The sequence below is a fragment of the Pithys albifrons genome, chromosome 4, assembly GCF_047495875.1.
Source record: "Pithys albifrons albifrons isolate INPA30051 chromosome 4, PitAlb_v1, whole genome shotgun sequence".
Classification (NCBI taxonomy): domain Eukaryota; kingdom Metazoa; phylum Chordata; class Aves; order Passeriformes; family Thamnophilidae; genus Pithys; species Pithys albifrons.
In genome coordinates, this window is record NC_092461.1 from 55677917 (window position 1) to 55701522 (window position 23606).

Sequence of the window (23606 nt, forward strand, 5' to 3'; positions counted from 1 at the left end):
TAATCTTCCTGAAAATCAGGGGATTCATTCTGACAGAGCGACAATCACCACATATTTCCAAATATGAACTTGCTATACCTCTTTATTTAAACTCTAAACCTCATTGGATGTGAAACTTTACTTGCAAAACTGTCTCATCAATATATATAAATACTGACCCCTCCACTCTCAAAAGTCCTGGACAACAAACATTCATAAAGAGACTTTTGAGAGCCACATAAAGACCACAGTTATCACAACACTTCTCTCTAAACCATCCTAATCAAATGTAACTGTTACATCAACTGGAAGAGTATTGTCTAGTTATTAACCCCTGTAGCAGATATTTTAATATTACTTCAGTTGTATAAATTATTTGGGGTAGCTATAAATTGATTAGGACAGTGTAAAATCCCAGCAAAACCACAGAATGGCCACCACAGTAATCTACTAAAAAATTAAAGGATCATTTCCAAATTCAGATGAATCAACAATTTCATGGAAGCCAGCCTAGTTAAGAACATTTACAAAATTAGACATCTGGGAAGAAATTTTTCTAAATCTCAAAATTCTATCAAACCACCAGAAATAAAAGGGAACCACAACAGTGGTTAATTTAATTTTCAGTCTTTAGTAGATTAACTACTTACTCATGGAATTTATGCAGGTACATTTTAAATTACACTACTCATTTGGTAATGAGTGCACCTGATAGAGTTATTTCTTCTGAAAGTTAAAAGGCATTGCTGAAGCAGCAAACACATATTTATAAATTGACTGATGCTGTGAACCAGTAGTTGAGGAGATATTTCAGGAAGAAAGAAGTCATTCAGATGTAGAAGAATATAACAACCAATAGAGAAAGACCTTTCTTTACACATATGATAGCATAAGAATCAAGCTAGAAGTAAAACCAAAAAAAATGTACCAAGGTAGTAGGGTCCCATTAGATGAGATATCATTTCACCATGTATGGAAAATCCTATCACATAAAACAGTTAAAATATAGTGAGAATGTTAAATTTGCAGAAACAACACAGTATGGCTTTTCAATTTAACTTTAAATGAGATCTGAAAATCAGGAATATCAGCAAAATATTTATCCAAGAAGCACAACCTACCCCTCACAACTACCTATAGAAGGTCATATGACCTCTGATTTTTCTATTTCTGGTTTTGTCATCACTTTATACCACTCATTTTTGGTTTTATCTTTTGCTTTATTCATTAATGTAAAAAAGGCCAACTGTTGCAACACTTCTGCATGTTTTGGACAAGTCAAGTGACTGCAGGAGGCTGTAGGGGTCAGAATCTGTGTATTGTAGTTGTTCTGATCTTCTGAGTCTGAAGTGTGGGAAGGAGAGGTATTCTTGGGAAACTCTGCCCTGGTGGAGCATGCAGTATATCAAACTGTGTGTGAGCATCTTTCAGGGAAAGACAGTTGTTCCACTGTATCAAGGGAGCACAGGAAATCATCCACACTTCTGCCTCCAGGCCCTGTTTTTCCACTGAAGGAACAATGCTGGGACAGAGGGAAGAGTCATGACCAGAATGACTTGAGGCTGAAAGGACTGGAAAAGAACCCAAAATTGTTAATTAGTACTCCAACAAAAAAAAAAAAAAAAAAAAAAAAAAAAAGATAAAAAAGCTATGAAACTTTGTTTTCATCAACACACTTTTAAGAGTGAATCTTCAGACCAGCCAAAACAGCGAGGTATATAGAAGCATTTCATTGCCCCTCTTTTCACCATGCCCATAGCACATACTGATGGGTATTGATATAGCATTGATTTCCTTTGGATCTTCTTTGATATTAGTAGAATTTCATCTTAAGCACTTTCCTCCTCCAAGGTTTATAAGGCCTTGAGTACACAGCAAGGCATTACTTCTTCCTGACAATTAAGTAACAGCTTCTCCAGAGATACTTCAACATCCTTGATACATCGGGAATATTTTGTTACTAAGTTCCAAGTTGCCAACCCCACAGCAGATCTACAAAGGAACTGGAAAGCAAACTGGTAGTCTTAAATCACAGGACATCTTGAGATGGAAGAGATCCACAAGGATCACCTGATCCAACTTCTGATTCCACACAGAACAACTTAAAAGTTAAACAATGTATCTTAAGAGCACTGTCTAAACACTGAACTGGAAGCATTGGTCAGTTCTCAGGGCTATGGTATCATTGGTATTAGTGAGACTTGGTGAAATGAGTCTCACAGCTGGAGTGATGGGATGGAGGGCTACAGGCTGTTCAGGAGGAATAGGCAGGGCAGGCAAAGCGGATAATGAATTATTAATGAATTATTCTCTATGCAATTAGGGGAAACCCTTAGATTTGTAGTCCTTGTCCTTAGGTTTCAACTAATATCAACTGGGAGCACTACATCACTGTGATAAGCAATTCTTTAAAACTATTGAAGTCTTTACTTCTTGCCGTAAGTACTTGGTGATCTAACCAGGAAAGACGTCCTCCCAGACTTGCTATTCATGAATAGAGAAGGACTCGTGAGGGATGTGATGGTAGGTGGCTGACTTGGCTGCTGTGATCATGAAATGGTCCTGTTTAATTTTATATCCTTCTATGGTAAGGTCACCCACCTCATCAATGAAGGGAAGGCAGTGGATGTAGTTCGGGATTTTATCAAGGCTTTCGATTGCCCCTCACAGTATCTTTCTAGACAAGTTGTCTAACTGTAGAATGAGCAGGTTCATGGTACACTGGGCTAACGGGCTAAGCTCAAAGGGTTGTAGTGAATGGGACTACATCTGGGTGACGACCTGTCCCAGTGGTGTTCCTCAAGGCTGAATATCAAGGCAGTCCTGTTTAGCATCCTGATCTGGATGCTGGAGTTAAATGCACCATTAGCAAGTTTGCTGACTGGAAACTGGGGAGGTGCTAATCTCTTCCTAGGGTATTTAATGGTAAGACATGTAGGAATGATTCAGCATTGCATCAAGGGAGGTTCAGACTTGACATTAGGGAGCATTTCTTTACTGAGAAGGTGGTCAAAAACTGTAACAGGTTTCCTAGAGAGGTGGCCAATGCCCCAAGCCTGTCAATTGGACAACGCCCTTAACAATATGTTCTAACTTGTGGTCAGCCTTCAACTGCTCAGACAGCTGGACAAGATGACCATTGTAATTCAATTGAAATGTTTTACACTATTCTGTTCTTACAGACTGACAGCCTGGGGCCATGACCACTTCCCTGGGGAGCCTGTTTCAGTGTTTGACCACGTTTTTGAGGTCCTTTCCAACATAAACCATTCTATGATTCAGTGAAGAACATTTCTTATCAACCAACCTGGACTTCCCCTCACATCCTACTGCTGGACACCAGAAGAAGATCAACACCTCCTTACCTGCTCCCCTTGATGAGGAAGTTGCATATAGTAATGAGGACACCTCTCAGGCTCCTCTAAGTTTATCAAACCAAATATCCTCAGCTGCTCTTTGTAAGTCATGTCCTCTACTCCTGTCTGGACAAATTCTAATATGCTTCACACTGGGTCTAATATAAATATTTCTATATTTATCTTTCTTATGGATTTTCCATACCTCCACCTCAGAAAACAAGTCTTCATCCACTCATACTGATATGGAAAACAAGCTACATACAAAACCACTTCATTTTCTGTACTTCTCATGCACATTCACTGACCATTGCTACAAATGGTACAGTACTGACCCATGCATTATCTACAATATATTGCTAGCCTTATATTAGGCTATAAGAAAAAATACAGTACCATTACAAAGGTTTACCAAAAACTGTATTTCAGGGTATTATGCAAGACATCCAAACAAGTGACAGACTATGCTTCCACTGCACACATCTGCCTGTTCTGTTCTGCCTTATACCTGGACTAATAAGTAACTTTTTAGCCTTTTTTTTCCCAAGCAAACATCACATGTATGACTCATACTGCCCACCTGCCTCTTCCCCCTCCTCCTTTCATCTCCATCCCTCTAAGTGAATCTGCTCACCACTGGATTCAGTTAAAATAAACTGAGAAGTAATATTCTCCAATTCACTAAGTTCCCATGAGTTCCACAAAGCTCAGTAGTGCAGCAGAGGAAACACACACAATTTCATGCATTTGCTGAGCAAAGGGCTGCATCATGAGCTCAAGCTATCTAAGCTGCCTGGCTCAAAGGCTACACAATCACCACAGACAGCTCTGAATCAGTCTGAGCTGGAGCATAGTCACTTTTTTACTACAAGTAAGAAAGGTCTAGGCCAGCAGATGAAGAAAAGGATTGTAATTGTAAAAAAAATCTATATGGAACTAAGTTCCACTGCTCACAGAGCAACTTACAGCAAAATATTTAGGGCACACCTTGTGAATCTTAATCACAATGATGGTTCTAGGTCCTACCACAACATCAACTAATGAAAAATATTCCAATGCATCCTCTGTGTATTACAGATAAAAACACATGCACAGTGAAACAAATCGAGGAAACAATTCTGGAGCAGAACAATTGTAGCTAAAGGCCAACAGTCCAATGCACATGTCAAGAAATCAGAGAAGAGTTTTTTGTCCTTAATTCTAATGTCTAGCTAAACAGTCCTGCTATCTGCCAGAATATATAATATACTAGCTACACGAGTCTTCAGCCTCTCTGGGTTGTCTTCTGTTATGGATAATCCTAACGCTTGATATGAATTACTGTTCATTAGACTTGCATCAAGTGCAATGTAAAGCAATATATTAAGATACATTGTTAAAACATGGGCAGATTTTAGCATACCTACATAGCAAACAGAAAACTTTACCCCAGTTACATGTAGGCAGCTGCATATTAAATTTAACTATATAAGTAACAGAACAAATGTAAAATGGAGAAGTGAGCTTCAGAACAGGCAGACAGTCCCACATCTAAGCACATACCAAGAGTGCCCAGATGGCTTATAAAATCCACTCACAGGAGTTTGTTCCTGTCACCACCACCTTATTAGTTACAACAGCCTTGACTAGTGTAAGCACATCTCTACTGTAGTCACAGCAAAATTAGCAAACATGAAACAACATCAAAGATATAAACCAAAGAATGCTGCTGTTAGTGTTACACTCTTCCTCTTGATTTTATGGGGATGAAGAAACCATGACTAAGAAATACCAGTAACGGGAAATACATTAATATGCCCTACAAAACAGACTCCCAGCCTCCCCATTGTTTTGGGAAGTCAGTAAGAGACAACAATTCGATGAGGGGAAGAGAAACATATTCAGTGTTATGAGATAAAGTATAAGAGAGGGTCTTTGCACATTTTTTGTCAGTAAGACATTTGATGTGATCCATCTTTCACCAGTAACTTTATCTCAAAAAATAGCTCAAAGACGTATAAGTAGAATTCACTGCATGTTCTCACTCTCTTTTCTCTGAATATTTGATTTTAAAAAGTGCTATGCAAGGCTTTTTCCAGCTGTCAATCTCAGCAGTGTTAAAACACTAAAACAAGTCTGTCCTACTTCCAATCACAGACTGCACTAATCTTACCAATTACTACCTAAAAGCACTCACCCAAGCATTGTCACTTATTTTTTCAAAAATAGCCCCTTCAGTCTCTACAGTGCTAGAGAATTCAATCTGATCCTTACTAAGGCTCCCAGCTGATTAATAGCACTCATTTCTTAAAACAGTTGCTTGCTTCTGCTAATTATTTTTCAATGCAATTCTAATCTGAGTTTATCTGATTCCAAAATTTAACTACATAAAAATGGCAAGTTGAGAACAAAAATTAATAAAACACAAGTCTTACCAAAAGGGCCCAAAGCCTGACTTCTCGCGGGCCAATACTGGACCTCAGTAACACACTGCATATTAAGATTAATACAACATTACAAAAGAAAGAGTAGGTTATAAGAAAACATAACTCTCACAAGGGTCACCATCCTTTCTAGTGAAAAGCTAAATACTGAGTTATAGAACTTAAAATTATTAACACCTTATTTTTGAGAACACCAACTAAAAATGATATAACTATAAAAAACACACAGAAAAGACCATGTAAGTCCTCACTGAAGAATGTCAGTTTCCAAAATTATTTCCTTACTCACGTTGATTTTCCAGGGACTTTGAGGATTAGATATCAGAGATAGCAAGAGAAAAGCATCTCCAGCATCCTTTACCCACAAACATACACTTGCATGATATGGTCAACACACAGGTCTTCCAGCCTGAACAGGATTAAAAACCCTTAGTCATTCTCTAAGTCTTCTTCCACATGAATCTGTCATCCTTCCTGTCCTTCCCCAGTTATCCTGTACAGTTTTTGAGACAGGGCAGAACATGGAAAAGATGAAAAAATGCACAAAGCATTCATTCAAGCTAGGAATGCCATGGATACAAACAGTGGCATGACGGCATTGCCTGTTGTATTCTTTACTGTATTTCTCCATCTTCTACATCAACAATTGAAACCACCAATTTTCAAGTTGTAGGGTGTCAATAAACATCTGGAAAAATTTCTTACTTCCCCTCTGTTAACAGGGAGAGATTGAAACACAAAATTTTCAAATATGCGTGAAAATAGGCCCAAAATATATGTCTCTATTTATTTAATCTAATTTTAATGTCTTATGGCCTTCAAAGCTTTGAAACTGAAGCAACCAGAATAATAGATTTATACAAAACAGACCAGAACAGCAACCAGCTCTAATACAACTGTCAGGGACAACTTGCTTTCAAAGAAAAAATATATAATATATAAAACCATACAAAAACATAAGAAAGGCTATATTGGGCAGTTTAGACTAACTTGCTCATAAGAATTATTACAAATGCACTTAGTTTATGCACTAAAGTACGATCTGTATGATCTTTTTTTATATTAAAATCCCTATTACTTAGCAATGGATTTTCTCCTTGCCTGTGTAACAATTTATTCCTTCTTTTGAATCATGTATCAGCCAATCTCAACTGAATTGTGTAAGAATTACTTCTTGACTACCCTCCTCAATTTTTCAAAGTGGGCTCTAACATGTCCTTGTTTAGTTGTATAACACAGGGTTAAAAGCTGAAATTTACTCACATTCTATTCAAGGTTTTGTGGGCCTCTCCTAGAGGCCGCTCTTCACTTTTTTTTTAATGCTAACAATTAACAATATTTTTCCTTTTATTTGCCCAGGAGCAATACTATTCTGATTTTCTCCTCAAACAGTTATTTTTTCCTGATTAAAAACGAAACACAAAAAAACAAAGGAACCAAACAGTCCATCTGTAAAAGAGATAAATCTAGGAGATCCCCAGAATCATTTGCCATAGAATAGTAACCCTTTCAAATCGGCTATAAAAAAATAAAATAAAAATAATATGCAAGCTAGTATATGTTATATTCTGAACACATTCCAATATTTAGGTTTTTTATTCCATTCCTGATGGGACATTTTCATGAAACAATTCATAACTATGTTGGTGTCTTGCTACCAAATATTTAATTTACACCTCATTTTGAGGAATAATTGTAGCTACTCCTTCCAACACACATTAGGTCTCCTATGTTAACACAAAAATTGTACCTATCACCAAATATTAAACTACCAACTGTTATTTCCTTCTGAAAGTTCAACTTCCATTACTCAATAAATAAGTTCACTGCCTATAGATTTGGCCAGTTCATCAGCAGCAAACTTTTTGTCACATTACAAACTAAGATTCCAACTAGTTTTCTTTCCCATGGCTGTTCCCTTAATAATGCAGTTTAACTCACCATCTCATGACAACATATTTTGTCAGCAACCTCTCACAAGACATTCAGCCAGGGATTTATTTTATTTTATTTTATTTTGAAATTACATACAGATATCAGTCCTCCACCAGATTTTCAATACTAACTGAATTTTTCCTGTCCTTCTAACTGACATCCACAAGTCAAAATAAACCTCTTTTCTTCCTTTTTTTTTTAAGCCCAAAATCTTTCCAGCTACAGTAAGACAGCAATCATTTTTTAAAATGATAACACTGTAAGAAGATAGCTGGAAGTGGAAAATAAACTGTGCCAAGAATGGAAGAATAAAGGGAACTGAAATTTAAGAAAAAGCAGCTTCCACACTTCTAACCCCGGGGGGAAAAGGGAAGTTTGGCAATCCTATTACTCTTCATCTTCTACTGAGCCTTCCTTTTTTATTTTATTTTGCTTTTTGATTGTTATGTTTACAAACAGATACTCTCATGTCATCGTGGATGCTAGGAAATACAAGGCAGCTAATTTCGACATACCAGTTAGTAAAAACAAGGTCAGCTTTCAAGACTAATGATCTGTTCAGCAGTTTTAGTTGATCCTTACAAACAATCAAAAAAAAAATCTTACTGAATTTCTCAAGAACTAGTAGAGCACTGTGTTTCAAAACTGAACATGTGTTATTTTTTCAGTTCTGATGCCCAAGCTTATTGTGCAATTTTACAGTTTATGAACTTTATCTTTCCTTTTTATTCTACATCATTGTAAAACTACAGCTCCTTTGATTTATACTGAGAAATCATTGTCTACCTTGAAGTGCATATTCAATACAAAGTTCTCTCATATTTTCACCCACCCCTATGAGGAATGGATAAAACCGTCTTAGTTGTTTCTTTTTTTTAAAGGTCTCTCCTGCTAATCTCCTGCTCCATTTAAAAGCTTATAGCAAAAAATCTGGGTTAGAAGCCCCAACAACTAGAAATGTCCAGAGTATCCCCTGTATACTTCTTTCTATGCTCACAGAAGTACAGTGAGAGAGCTCTTCTCTGCCCACTTCAGGCTGCAAGGCGAAGATACTTAAATGTGTAAAACGGAATGATTTTACTGTTTATTTTAAAAATGTGGCTTCCCTCTCTCAGAGGTTTTTATATTATGTTCTTCTATCTCCACAACGTTTTTCTGCAAAATATGTCTAAAATCCTAATGGAATAAAAGTACATGGGAATAATTCTGTGTCATTGGAACTACTTGAGAAGGTCAGTTACTAACATACATTTGCAGTCACAATGTCATTTACATGTAAGACAAATCAAGAGACAGTCCTACTTGTGTTTTCAGTAACAAATAATTATAATTGAAAAAAAATTACTACAAAGTCATTTGAGCCAATGAAAGATTCCCTATATTAGACATCAGAGCTGAATTTCACTGCAAAAGAAGACTATTGGCTGTACTAGTTACATCACTCCAAGTTAACATCTTCACTGATCTTAAGTAGTATTCAGGTTTTGAGCTGGTTACATGCACATATGCTCAGACCCTAGCTACTTAGAGCAGAGCATAAGCAAAAAGGAAATGATGATTAATAAAAGCCCAAGAATGTAATCTGCTTTGTCAAATACACGCGTCACTCTAATTTTTTATTGAAGACTTTGTTTTAGACAAAAGCCATTAGATAGTAACACAACCAGCACAGTAAATTTCAGCTGATTTTTTAAAATCAGTAGAATTTATAAACTACATCCAAAGCCACATTGTCTTTTAACAGAATTTTGAAAATGCTTTTTCTGGCAATACTGAATTATCAAACTGTACATTATATTATAGTAAGAGTTGACACAATCCTAAACATTGACAAAGGTTTCTTTGCCATACATATGCTGCTATGGCAGCAGTACAGTCTGCAAACGTGCAATGATTGTTTCATGCTATATGTATAATAGTTACTAAGTCCTACATGTAACAGAAACATTTAAGTTTCTGTTACATCTCCAGTGTTCCTCTGTAAAGCAACACTACACTTGCAAAACAGAGCCAAACTTAAGTATGCCTCTAATTAAATTAGCAGGTCCTCAAACACAGCAAATACATATCCCAAGCAGCAGGAATTAGAACTTTTCACTTACAGACAGCAATTAAAAACAAATACTCCTTCTTACTCCATTAAAAAGTATTGGAGTATATTTTAGCAAAAACCATACTATGTCGCTGTTCTACAGGGGAAAAAAATAAGCAGGTGCACCACTCTAAGACCTGTACTTTGCTGCAAGCCTTTGGAATGCCTCTTCTGGACAATCCCAACTCCTGCTGATGAGGAAGAAGAGGTTTCTCTCTCCAGCCATATTATTTTCCTCCACGAAAACAAAGGTAAGACCTCGGATACTTCCAGTGGTTCTTACCTATGGCCACTTCATGTCACCAAAGAAAAAAACACCAGCAGATTACAAACATCTACACAGAGAGAAAGTGGCTACTGATGCAATGACAACAAATTTTTAAAGAAGAACCTGGATGTAACCAGCTCCTACTGTCTGCATTTGGACATAGACCAAAGCAATATGAAGAAATGTCGTTATGCTTCACTTAGCTCAGAATTCAAAGGAAGAATTCAGCAGTTCTGGTTTACAAGTTCATAAGGACAGCAAAATCTACATGATTTTGGTTAAAACGACACTACCATGGAAACCGCGGAACCTGCCCCAGCATACACACTTTCATACAGGAAGACATTGCAGCAGCTTTTCTGATTTTGAGTCGCGATGCAATTGTAGATGAATGTTCCACTGTGAAGAAGCAGGTAAATGTAGTACTAACCTCACTTAAAAGATACAACATTTTTACCAAGAGCTTCACTCCTTCTCTTTGGTTTTTATGAAAAAAAATGGGTTTTTAACAAAGTTAAAAGTAACTTACAAGAATCACTTAACCACAGCTTGCAGAAAGCACTTATTTTTGTTTATCACTCCATCCATTACCTCATCAAGCCTTCACACTTCATTATCTCAATTCTAAAAGGAACTTGGGTTAGATTGTGGGAGTTTTTTTAAGCTAACAGTGAGTGTTTGCTTTAAGTGCAGAGTACCCATTTCCAATTAATAAACGTGGCTAGGTCATGATTTTTTTTTATTATGGCACCTAAGTTTTCAAGTCGAATGTTTTAATGACATAGGAATACCAAAGCATGAGGAAACTGAATGTTGTGGACCCTTACCCCTAATTCTTCTTTGTATCCAAAGCCCAGGAGAAATGTCTTTCCCTGTACACACTCTTTTATAAGAAACAACAGGGAAGTGGGTAAAAATTCCAACTTATCAAAATTTCCAACTTCACATGGAAAGAAAAGAAGGAAAATGCAAAGCAACAAAACGAGCAAACATTTCTCCTTTTCCCAAGGGTTCCACAGACTCAGGAAAAAGGATTGGCTCCAAACTCAATCTGTACTCCTGTGATTTAAGGAGCTCTTGTAGACAGATGATTATTTAAACTTCATTGCCAACACTTTAACAAAAACATACCAGCTGACCTATAATTTTTTTTTTCATTGGTGTTTAGCAACAAATATAAACTGGTTTTCCCCACAAAAATAATCCATATTCTTCTGGTAACCAGATGTCCTATACCAAGAGATTAAGTCAGTCCCAGGTATGTAAAACTGCTCTCAAGTTTTCAAGTATAATTATATATTTAAGGGAATTATTCTCCAGTACCATTGGGAAAAGTCTACTGATAGGACTAAGTTGCTGAAGTTAGAAGCACTTATAGGATCAGACCTTTAAAATATAGCTCAAAATACACATCAAAGAGGTGCCAAAGGGATTCTAAACCCACAGTTTCACAAGCAACATCAACTGAAAGGACTTCTAGTTGCCCCATTTGAAAGCATCTTTGTCAAGAGTCCAGGTGAACTGCTTTCGCAGCTGTAAAATCTTTCTCAAAATTATGAAAAACCTGTCAGATGTTTTCTCTATACAAAATTTCTTTAACCTTTATTACTATTGAAATCAATGAGAATTAATAATTCAGTTTATACCTTGACCAACACAGACTCAGATAAGGCAGTATACAAAATTAAAACAAAACAAAACAAAACAAAAACCAGTCCAAGTTAGTGAAGCATTATCACAGCCAACAATAATTAGTTTGTTTCTATACCACAGAGGGATTAAACCAGAAGACCAGTTTTAAGGGGAGACTCTTATTACTATGCAGGCCATATGCCTTTCACATGTATGACCCGATATAAACCATCTACCTGCAGTCAGTGACTGCATCACCTAGTAAGCCAGAATTATTAAACTTGCATAACCTGAAGGTTTTTTCAGTGTATAATATCCTGATGACTTATTATGTGACACAGGTGCCCTGTGAAAACACAACTGAAATATGAATACCTCTTTTTACAGTTTCACCCAAACACTGAAGAGCTCCCATTAAAATGATGAGATGGTGTTAAACCCTTTTCTCTCTTTGATGTATAGTTTAAACATTTATAGATCTGGAAGCAGAGTTAGATCATCCTAGTTAAACTGGGATGAGAATTGGTATCCTTCCAAACAAGGCTACTACAAATAAAACCAAGTAAATAAACATTTGCACTGAGTTGTAACATTTTGCAACAACATAAACAAAGATGACACAAACAGGTCCTTTGAGGTATTGAATTCACACACTTTGCTCAGCCAAACATACATCATGAGGACCCTGAGAGAAAAGCGGACGCCTACAACCTCAGCGGTGCCCGAAACCACTTCGCACCCCGCTGTGCCCCCCGCCCGTGAGCCAAGGCACACTATGGCACCGAGATGAATGACAGCAGTGCACTGGAGGGGAAGCGGCTCTTCACCTTCTCCCTCCCCGGCTTCATCAAAGGAAGGTGAACTGGAAGGTAACAATATCCTTCTCTTGTTCTCACCCCGCAGATAAGCAATTGAGGGCCGGCCGTGTAACTGCCTGCCTGACTCTCGGCCGCTAAAGGCTCTCGCAATCCACTCAGCGTTGACACAGGTCAGGACTCAGCCCTCAGTCACCCTCGCAAAGGCCGGAGACAGGAATAAACAAGGTTATTCGCGTGACACCGGACACCGGCGACGCTCCCCCTCTCTTTTCCTCCCGACGCACACCTCCACAGGCTCAACACAGCCCCGACCCTCCCTCCCCTCGCCAGGTGCGGGCCCAGAGGCCCTGAGCTCTATCCAGACTCGAGCCAGAGTGGGAGACGACAGGGAAACACAGCAATCCTCCGGGCACCATGTAGGGCATCGGGAGGGGAGAAGCAACAGCCGCCACCGCCCCCCGCCTGTAGAACCCGAGGGGTGCGAGGAGTTGAAGCGCCGGAAAAGAGAGACCGAGACCTCGCTACAGCTCCCTTCGCCATTTTAGCCCCCACGCCCATTCCTCTCCTCCCCGCCCCTCGGTGACAGCGGCAGCTCGCACCCGTCCACCGCCCACCCCCCTACCCTCGCCCCCACTCCCCTACGGCCGAGCGGAGGCGAAGAGCGACGAGACCGGCACCCGTGTGTCTGCCGGGCCACACCGCGAACCGAAGCGGCTGCGGCACAGCCGGTTTTGTTCTCTTACCGTGGGTCGCAGCCTCACAGCTGCTACCGCCTCCTTCTCCTTCCTCCCACCTCTCTCTTCTTCTTCGCCTCCTCGCCGCCGCGGCGGCTCCTCACCCCTCCGCGCCGCGCTCCGCCGCCGCCGCCGCGCAGAATGATGCCATCTCACAGCAGCATCGGCGGCTCCTGCACAGCAGTCCTCCTCCCGCCGCCGCCCCTCCTGGTACTGCTCCTGCTGCTTCTGCTGCTCCCGCTGCTGCTCCCGCCGGGCGCCCCCGACGGCCAAGCCAGCCTCGTGCGCGCTCCCCGGGCACGGGCAGCAGGAACTTGTGGAGCTGGAGCCGCTGCCGCCGCCCGGGCGGGAGGGCCCAGTCGGCACCGAGCAGTGCGCAGCAGCAGTGGGAGGGAGCAGGCGAGCCTGAACCGAGGCTCTTCAAAGGGGACAGGGCTTATTCCTAGCGCCTGCCCCGGGCTGAACCAAGTCGGGCGGCGCGGCGGGGAGACGAAGCGAGAGCACGGAACCGAGCGCGGAGAAGGCGGGGTCGGGCTGCAGCGCCGGATCGCCGTGCGCTGGGCAGAGCTGCTGGGGCAGGATAAGAAGGGCTCCGAGAATCGCTGTCCACCGAGAAGGCTTGTTTGCGTCGGCGCAGCCGAGACCCAACACACCCCGCTGCTGTGCGAGCGATAAAGGCGGGGGCGTCTCCTCCACCCGCCTCCCGCCCTCCCTCTCCGGCCGCGCAGGCAGGGCGGGTTCCTGCGCCCGGGCCGGGACGCTCAGCCGCCACCGTGACAGGAGCTGCTGTCCGGTTGGCAGCGGGATTCCTCCGGCTGGTCCCCGTTCTCCACCGCCGGACCTCTTTTTCCTCTCTGAGTAACTTACCCTTTTCCGTTCTCGGGCAGACGGATGTGGGCGGGGGAGAGGCACCTCCTCGCAGCCCTCGACGGCGGCGGCGGGGCTGCCCCGCTGCAGGGCACCCCCGCCCCAGCGGCACCTCCGCCAGTCCCGGCATGGGCACGGGGCTGGCTTTCCCCTTACAGAAAACGCGAGCGTTCCCTGCGGGTTTACAAACCTAGAAGTACTTAATATGCTCAAACATGTGAGGCTGAAGCTGTGCCTTACGCTGACGACTAATGAAGCTCTGGCTTCGTACCATGCAACATAATGCCGTGGAGGCAGCGATAGCATGAACTTTCGGGCATAAATAAGGCCTTTGAGCGGTTGTCACAGAAAGTCCAGCAGCACTGTTAATTGAAAGGAACAAAAGCTTATAGTATGAGACCCTGGAGCAATTTCCAGCCAAGTCTGGTATTTTATTATTCTTCAAAAACAACATGGGGGGGCAGCAATCTGATTTGTAAATTCTTTAAGGAAACGAAAGGAATGCTTTTAAAAGTACAGCTTTCAAACCTATTCATTGTTCATAGAAAATATATAGAAAAACTACTAAGTTTGGAAAAGGAAGAAACATTATGTACAGTTCAACTTCAAAAAGTATCTTAAAGTATTCTAGAAGAAAAAATGCTAGTCTTCTGACTGGTAATACTAGTATAAGTGCCTGAAAATTGATGGTTTGAGTTTTTGCATGCAGCAAATGTAACAGAATATGTGAACTCACTGCATGGACAGTAAAACTAGCAGTTTACAGTTAACAACCTAATTAATCCATCTGATTTATGGAATTTGGGAAATACTGTTTTCTGTACAACTAAGTCTTACATTTCAAGAAAACTAGAGTCCCCCTTGTTCTGAGATTGTCTAAAATTAGCTGCTTGCTTACTCCATGGGACTACTTTAACAATCTTTTGATAGCACTGCAGAGTCTGCTGCTAAGCTCCATCACTTTCCTGCCTGTTTGTTTTTCTGACATAAAGCAACGTAGTTGAAATGAATGCAGCATTACATTCCCAGCTACAAAGAGTGGATGAAAGTGTAAATTGCAATATTTCTATCTCTGGTCTTTGCATAAGATATTAATTTCTCTACTGATAGGCTTTGCTTGGTAGGAATATCAGTAATCTGATATTGACACTTTATAAGAAGTATAAGCATTATTTCTTAATATATGTGTAAAGTTGCCAAGTGCTTCTTTCTTGATTTATGAAGTATGAAAGGTGTGTAGAGACTTGAAGCAGTACTCCATAGACAAGTTATGGGCTTCTCTGTCTTGCCTCTTCCCTGTTTCAAAACAAATTTTGTCATACGTTTGTCTCACCCAGGGGAACAGCGACATTCCAAGTATTCTTTCATCTTAAAAGACATTTGATACGCTAATAAATGCAAAAGGTCAGAAGTTTGGTTTTAAATGTCTTTTAAAACCTCAAGGTTTTTTTAAATTTCTCCAACTTCTTTTGGAGCAGTAGGTAATGGAAACAGAATCATAGAATGGTTTGGATCAAGAGTGATCTTCAAGTTCATCCAGTTCCAAACCCCCTGCCACTGGCAGGGATACCTTCCACTAGACCAAGTATTACTCTGAGCTCCATCCAACTCGGCATTGAACACTTGCAGGGCTAATGCACCCACAGCATCTCTGGACAACCTGTTCCAGTGCCTCAGTAAAAATTTCTTCCTAGTATCTAATCTAAACCCACTCTAAACATACCTTCCTTCAGTTTAAAGCCATTTCCTCTTGTTGTATCACTACATGCCCTTGTAAAAAGTCTCTCTGGCTTTCTTGTAGGCCCCTTTAGGTACTGGAAAGTGCTATAAGGGGTCACTGTCTCTTCTCCAGGCTGAACAATCCCAGCTCTCTGAGCCTGTCTTCATAGGAGAGGTGCTCCAGCCCTCTGATATTACTGGTTAAAAGTCATACACTGAAAACTTTCAGAGAACATCTAAGTTATGCTTAAGGTTATACTTATATACTTATATCTGAGAAAGTGCAAATGCTATTGTCTTCATGTTGCAGATAATCACCTTTTTTTGGTGCTTTGACCAGTATTTATCATACAGTGCTGAAGGCTAGGAGGAATTAATGCAGGTTTGGTGATCTCATTGCCTCAGAGCTTTTCCCTTCATAGGGTGAAATAAAGAGGGTTTATTAACCTCTTAGTTATCCCTTTAGAGGGTTATCTTTGAGTAAGGTCTCATAAGCCACTAGACTTATCAAAACAAATCAGCTAAAGTTGGAACTTTGCAAAAGGGTCTACATGAAGAAGATTTTTTTTAAATAAATGTATCTTCTAGGCACAGTATTCCTGAGATAGTCATTTATGATACTATTGAAAGTTTTTAACAGTGTCTTCTTGTGTGCATTTCTGACATGTCTTTCCTTTTTTCTTTACAAGGTAAGGAGAGTTTTGGGAACTTGGATTAAGGATAGATATCTGTAAAATAGACTGCAGAATACACCGGGTTTATCCTTAGATTTTGATAGATCTTTTCTGACATGCTTGAACAAAGTACATTAGATAAGCATGGATTTTAGGACCAAATATGGCAAAATCTAGGTTTTAAAAGACGAAAACATCCACTCACTGTGCTTGTATCTTACCTTTTCAGTGAAAGTTTCTGCTGTTGTAACTGAACGCAGAGATTGGCAGTGAGAAGTTAGCCTTTAATTGGAAGGTCCAAATAAGTGGCAGTACTTTTGCTCAAAATATACCTCTGGAGAACTCTTCTAGAACTTATTAGGGAGTGAACCAGTCAAACTGTAAATTATTGCCTTTATTAGACCATAGAATTACTATACCATCTATTTGCATTTCTGGTTTTCTTTGGTTTCTCTAACATCTTACAAAAGCTGTATGTTAAACTAGAATCCCTGAATGCTACAGAATAGTTTAAAAACTTTCATAGATAAGTGAAGTGTAATAATTCAACTTCCTTAAAAGTAAAGCAGTAGTAAAAGAAGAGGCTAAACTCAAATCTTTTTGCCTTTAATGGACTCAAACACAAGCTAATTTCACCTGAGTAAAGGTATGCAGAACTATGCAAAGCTATGTGTGGTTTCTGTTTGAAATGAGCAGGTTTATAATGCAAGTCTTAAATGCAAGTTATTGGGTTGGTTGCTTATTCAGCCCTAACCTTTCAAATGTGAACAATTCAAAAAGCAGTATCTAATGAGAGTAGAGGGAAGATTTCCCTGGCAATTTTTGTTGGTTTTTACACGGAAATTTCTTATTGCAAAACTTGTACAGGGCAATAAAACTTTTGGATAAGTTTCTTTGGACTGTATTCAAAAAAAGCATTTAGGCACCTGAACTGTGGTTTGGATAGTATTTAAATTCTACCTTCTAAAGCACAAGTCACACGCCCCCATAGGTGTAGTCACCCAAGTTTACAAGTGTATGTACTCGGTGTCCATAGGCAGGTGCAGTTTGCTCCTGGTGTCTTCATTGTAGCAAAGGCATTGCTGCTTGACTTGAGCCTGGTTTGTTTGGGGCCTGAGTGATGCGTAGTATATCATCTAAAATCCATGAAAGGGTGAATCAGGGTGGCATGGTTAAGAGTATCCAGCACAGAAAAGATCTGAAATCAATGCATAGTACCGAAGTTACAGTGAGGACGGAAGCAGAGGGAAACATGGTAGCAGTGATCGCCAGGTGTTACAATATCATGACTGGAGAACTTGGGACCTAAAATCTTGTGTTCTGTGCCCTCTTAAACGCAAACCAATCTGTTTTCAAGTCAGACTGTGACTAAGTAGTGCTGTCTGATCTGGGACCAAGATTATCCCTCCTGTGCCAGATCTATGCAGCTTTACAAAGGCACGCAGAAGTAGTGCAACAGAGTTGCTGGGCAATTCAACAACTAGGGAACAGAGCTAGAGCAGCTGGGAAGTTTTAGTTTCTGGTCCTGCTTCCCAAAGTTGCTCAAACGTTTTAATCAATAGCTTTTCAATTTACAATATTGGCTCCTGTTCCAGGACAATAAATACTCCCTATAACAACTGAATGTCTGCACTGTTGGTATTCAGTCAGAGGCTTCTCATTTTTCTCTCTCAGATTCCATGATTGTTATGTTCTGAAAACAGACTGAGTATAGTTATATATATATGTTTTATTTATATACATATTCCTGTCTGTAAAATTATACCTTAAACGTATATTGTCATTACAAAATATCTTATTTTTATGATAAGTAGAGGGGCAAGAGTTTGTCCTTATGTTGTTATATGGCGTGAGAGGGTGGGGAAGGGGGTTGACAATGCACTTAAACTAGAATGCTACTTTAGTAATTTTTTACTGTGTTTCATTAAAAGTCTCTAGTTTTACAATGATTAAGGAACTTGGATACTGCACCTTCCAATTATTTACTCCTATTTCTTTATTTCCTCCCATCTCTCATAGGTATGCACATCTTGGTTTCATTTGACGTATGAGATATAGTTTCTACTATTATGTATGCAATATTTAGCACAATCATGTGCTAGTCTGTAATATAAGTTTTTTGCGTATGTAGCGGTATAAATAATACATAACAGTAGTCACCTTGGGTGCATGTAAATAAGTAGGTTTTTTTAAAGCAATATTGCGGAGAAACTAAAATACAAGAAATTCCAAAGACTCAACTCCAGGGAGTAAAAATCCGTAAAATTGCTTTCTTCTGGTTTTAGACAATATTAGTTTCTTTATCTATAAATTTTGACTTATAATAAGAATATTTTTCTTACACACTTTTCCAAGGCCAGAAAGTGTTAATTCAAAAATTATAACTTTCTAAAGCTTGAGTGAATTATTAAGGCGGTAAAACCCATTGATTTTCATCTACAGTTCCAAAAAATGTATTTTTATGTGTATAGACATCTTCCAAAATGTCCCTCTGTTTTGAGAATACAGTTATTTCAGTACCTTGATGTTGTCATCTTTTCAGATGTTATTCATCATCGAGACACGAATGAATCAGCAATCAGTTTATTACTTTTTTCATGTAAGCCTGGAGGTTTGGCTGTCTAATCCTAAAAAACTATGAAAACAACTTGTCAAAGTGTTTTTGTTTCTGCTGGGCTATCTCTTAGCAACATGACATGTAAGACTTATTTTATTAAAAAAAAAAAAGGAGAAAAAAATTACAAGCCGGTACATCTCATCTCATATTTGATTGAGAATGTATTGTAATTTTCTTTAAGTCTGGTGCTGCAAGGCATTCTCTAAAATCAGAAACTTATGGCAACATAAGATATTTGAAAGACAAATGAACACATAGTTATCTTTTTATCAAGAACTGTTTTAATGCAATGCATTAATGTAAATTCACTTATCTCTTGAAATTGTAGCAGATAAATGCTGAGCCAGTGGTTGAAGTCTCTTTGTAGTTGGTTACTTTTTTGAAGCATGCATGCCTTTCTGGCTTGGAAGAAGGGCTGAGGTGGGGTAAGGTTGGGAGCAGATATTAAGTAAACTGAGTGTGGCTTAGATGCTTGAGATGAATATAGAGAGAGGTAATGGAGAATGAGGGATTCCAGCCCTAGTGTGTGAGGGTAAGGGATGTGCCACAGAAAAGTGCTTGAGCACAGCAGCTCAGTTTGGGGCTGGGGAACAGAAGAGAATACGAATGTCTCAGAAGCCATGAGGTATGGGGGGCATTTAAATAAGGGAAGGGAAATAGTTAGTTTTCTTCTGTTCATGTTCCAGTAGCAATATTTACTTTTTTCCTCACCAATAAATGGGCAGTGAGTTTTGGAAAAGAAAATCCAGAGCATGGCAAGTTTTAACCTCACTTCCCATGGAAGCAAGATGTGTGTTTACTGGGTCTGCGCAATTACCCTTACGTCTCCATAATAACTTTTTTGAGTTAAGTGGCCAAATTAAAACATGTCTTACAAATCTGATGAATTCTTTTTCTTTGAGAAAATAGATGGCAGAATATAGTAGAAAGCTTCTGTAAATGTCCTCTGGAAAGGCTACAGACAAAGAAAAAGCTACGTCATTAAATTGCACACTGGAGAATGGGGAGCAGGGAAAGAGTAAACAATAAACCAGCCAGCCCTTATAAATGTGTGCCATAAGAGAAGGCTTCAGTTGGAGTTTGCATTCTTAGGCACCAAAGTCAATCAACCATGAATAACAAATCTTTAAGAGACCAAGCTTCATTAGTTCCAGTACTCACTGAGTGATGTGATTTAATTGCAGCGCTACCTAAAGCAATGCTATGCAGCCCATAGTCTGTGGGTAATTGATGGTCAATAAAATATCAAAGGGGAGCTCAAAAAGCGAGTCAAAACCAGACATTCCTGCACAACCATATTCTCCCGTACATATAAGCAAATTGGAAGCGGAGAATAAAAATCAGGTTAATTTTTTTACCTTTATTAGCCGCTAAAAGAAGGCCATTGTGACCACTTCTGCATAGTAAGCACAAGATTGTCTCGCAGTTTGTTTTGCTTCCAGAGATTAAGAGTTCCTTCAGTTGGAAAGGTTGAGAAATGTATCAGACTAGAGACCATAACCAGAGAAACAGCCATTTGGTTGTTGTAGGAGACCATATGTCATTTTTCCTTTATTGCCCTGTTTAGTTAGTGTAACTAAAAATGGTCAAGTAATTTCTGTTCTTCCTTTGTCAGAGCATGGCCTAAGTGAACCAGACTCAGCCATTAGTCTGAGCTACAAAATACTCATGTCCTTTCTTGATCCTTCTCTGAGCACTAATCAGTAAAATGAAGAAACTGAAATCTTGGTATTTTCTGAGACTTAACCATGTATTTTTTCTTTTAGCATTACAGTAGTTCTTAGAATGTTCATGCTTATTTGGGCCATGAGAGCTCTCTCTTCCTTTAATATTGATCTCTCTTCCTTTAATATAGATCATATGCTTATTGCATTTCTCTGCAGAACTCTCACCATGACTTTCTTTTATTCTAACAAAAACCAAAGATCTTGAACCTCATCTTTCTCCTGACCTGCTTCTCTGTCCTTTCTTTGATTCCTACCTGCAGGCCTTTTTTTTTCCTTCTCAAGTCCTAGAACAATTTCTGTCTCTGTAAATCCTCTCTTTTCCTCAACCGGACATAAGAATTAATCCATGGTACCGTATGCATATCAGTAAATAAAATAGACTTATAAATATGTGCATGGGTTTTAACAACTTTTGAAAGTATTTTTGGTCATGTATTTACAGTATAGTACTGTTTGTTTCTCAATTAATAATTCCAATGTTTAATGTAGTAAATGTATTTCAATTTTAGAGATATCCTTGGTAGAACATACTAATCTTAGTCAACAGTTCCTTCCATGACTATTTGAACTGTTAATAGGAATAGACTAGAGGATGTTTAACTTTGCCACTTTTGATTTTCTTATTATTCTCTGTTTTAATGCAACTACAACACATTGTCCCCAGATTGTTATTAAAATTTCATTACCAATTTGTGCTTGTTGAGCTTTATAAAATCATATAAAATTTATACTTATGTATATGTAATTTACTTTTTAAAATCTTGTTTTTAAACCCTCATTCTTCTCATGACTTATACAGGAGTGTTTTAACCAATGAAATATTAATACAGAATAACATTCTGCCTATTAAGTTTAATGTGTAAAATTTTTAGCACAAATCTTATGGAATGAAAAAATACATGTTTGAAATAGAACTGTTTTTTTTTTTACTTTTTTGTCTTCTGCCCTAAATTAGATGACATGTGTTGCTTTGGTGGGCCAGTTTGTTACTTGGTCATTAAAATATTGACAATATCACAAGTAATATCATTAAGTTTAAGTTAGTATTACCTGCTGTAGTCTCACTGTTTGAAGTACAGTAGAGGGAAGTGATCTTCTGCCACAAGTGAAAGCCCATGGATTTTAGTTTAAAAAACAGAGGGTTTTCCATAGCTCTTTGTCTGTATGATGTAAGACCTTGAAGAAGAGGCTTAGTTCTGAATTTTCAAGTGCAGAGATTTCTACATGCAAAGGTATGTGGAAGATATATATGGGAGATATGCTCAAGTAGATTAGTTATTTTTAAAGGATGAGTCCTATCTTGCAAATCTCTGTGTATGAACTCCCTTGGCTCTCTACCAGGTACTGAGTGAATACAGAACTGACATGAGATACTGTGCACAAAACGTCTCCTTTATGAATATGTCCTCAGGGATGGTTCCTATTTTCAGAAAATAGTACTAGCCATCAGCTTTCTTACATTCACTGGATTGTAGGTAGAAGAAAAATGAAAGCAGGTTTGAAAGAAGAAAGATAATGGAAGATGGATTGTTTGAATGAGATAAATCAGAAAATTAATGTATTGTTAAAATATGTTGTTATTATCATTATCATTGTCATTATTATTCCTGCTAACAATTATAGCTATTCCTGAGGGAGAAACAGCATATAGCATACAGCAATGAAATATGCACCGGCATAGTTCTTTTTCAAGTGCGTTATTTTTCCTCTCTAAAATTTAAAGGCAAATACTGCTCTGGTATTCATGAAGGAATGATTAACTAAATGGAGTAGTATTTACAGGGAATTTGTTAAATATAACAACAGCTTTACCTGAAAAAAAAATTGTCACCCCCAAAACATGACTCATTTTCATCCCTGTTCAAAAAACAATTACTTAGAAAAAAGGGTATATTGACTGGTGTAGCTCTTTCCACACAGTTGATCACCCTATCTATGTCAGCAAAATGTTAAAAAATGGTTCTCCAACAATATCCAGTGAAGTGTCTTGATACTTACTGCTGGTAAAATAACAATTTATTTGAAAGTGCTGAAACATTCCAACTTGTTTTGAATATCTATGTTAATATAAGAATGTTGGTTGGCAAGACCAAGTTCCCTAATGATAAAAATTCTGTATTAAATTTAAAACTACATTTAGGAGGAGACAGTTAACTTGCATTTTCAAATATATGTATTTTATTGAATCAGATTTCTCTCCTAAAATGTTTTGTGTAAGAATGATCCACATACTTAGTCTTTGCTGTTTCCAAGGTATTGTTTTTTTTTTTTTTCAACATCTGTGCCTGCTGCACTGACAGTGGCCAAACAGCAAATACAAGACTTGGAGAACAGCTAAGATGTTACAATTGCATTTTCAGTCAATCTGAATTGCATTCTAATGGAGATGAGAAAGCATTTTCTTTTAAAAAGCAAAGCTTGAACTTAAAGGTCTAGTGCAAAGTTACTATTTTTTTCATATATAAAGGGATTCTAACATTTCACTGCCATTTTTAATATACTGGAATACCTACAAGTAAGTAGTTAATAACAAAACTGAGCTCCAACCAATGTGTATCATTTGCTGTTGCAAAAAACATAACTGACAAATCTGGACAGGCTCCAATCAGAAGACAAGCCAAATGATCTTTGTGAAGGAGCTCAATTTTTTGATCATTAGATAGTGGAGTTGACTCTTTGTCCCATGATAGTCAGTTATTAAAATCTCTTCTGGTCTTTAGCACTGTCAGTATTTTGGTTATGAAAGGGCTGTTTTCCGTTTCTGC

The 23606-nt window shown here is 38.8% G+C and overlaps 1 protein-coding gene across 2 annotated transcripts in view; it reads right to left on the reverse strand.

Moving 5' to 3' along the window:
• WWP1 (WW domain containing E3 ubiquitin protein ligase 1) overlaps positions 1–13853 on the reverse strand; it is a 59248-nt gene extending 45395 nt beyond the window's left edge. For both annotated transcript variants that reach the window (XM_071554226.1, XM_071554225.1), the window contains exon 1: positions 13247–13853. The gene's annotated coding sequence lies outside the window, so the exon portion shown is untranslated. The remainder of the gene's footprint in view (positions 1–13246) is intronic.
• Between the last annotated feature and the right edge of the window lie 9753 nt (positions 13854–23606).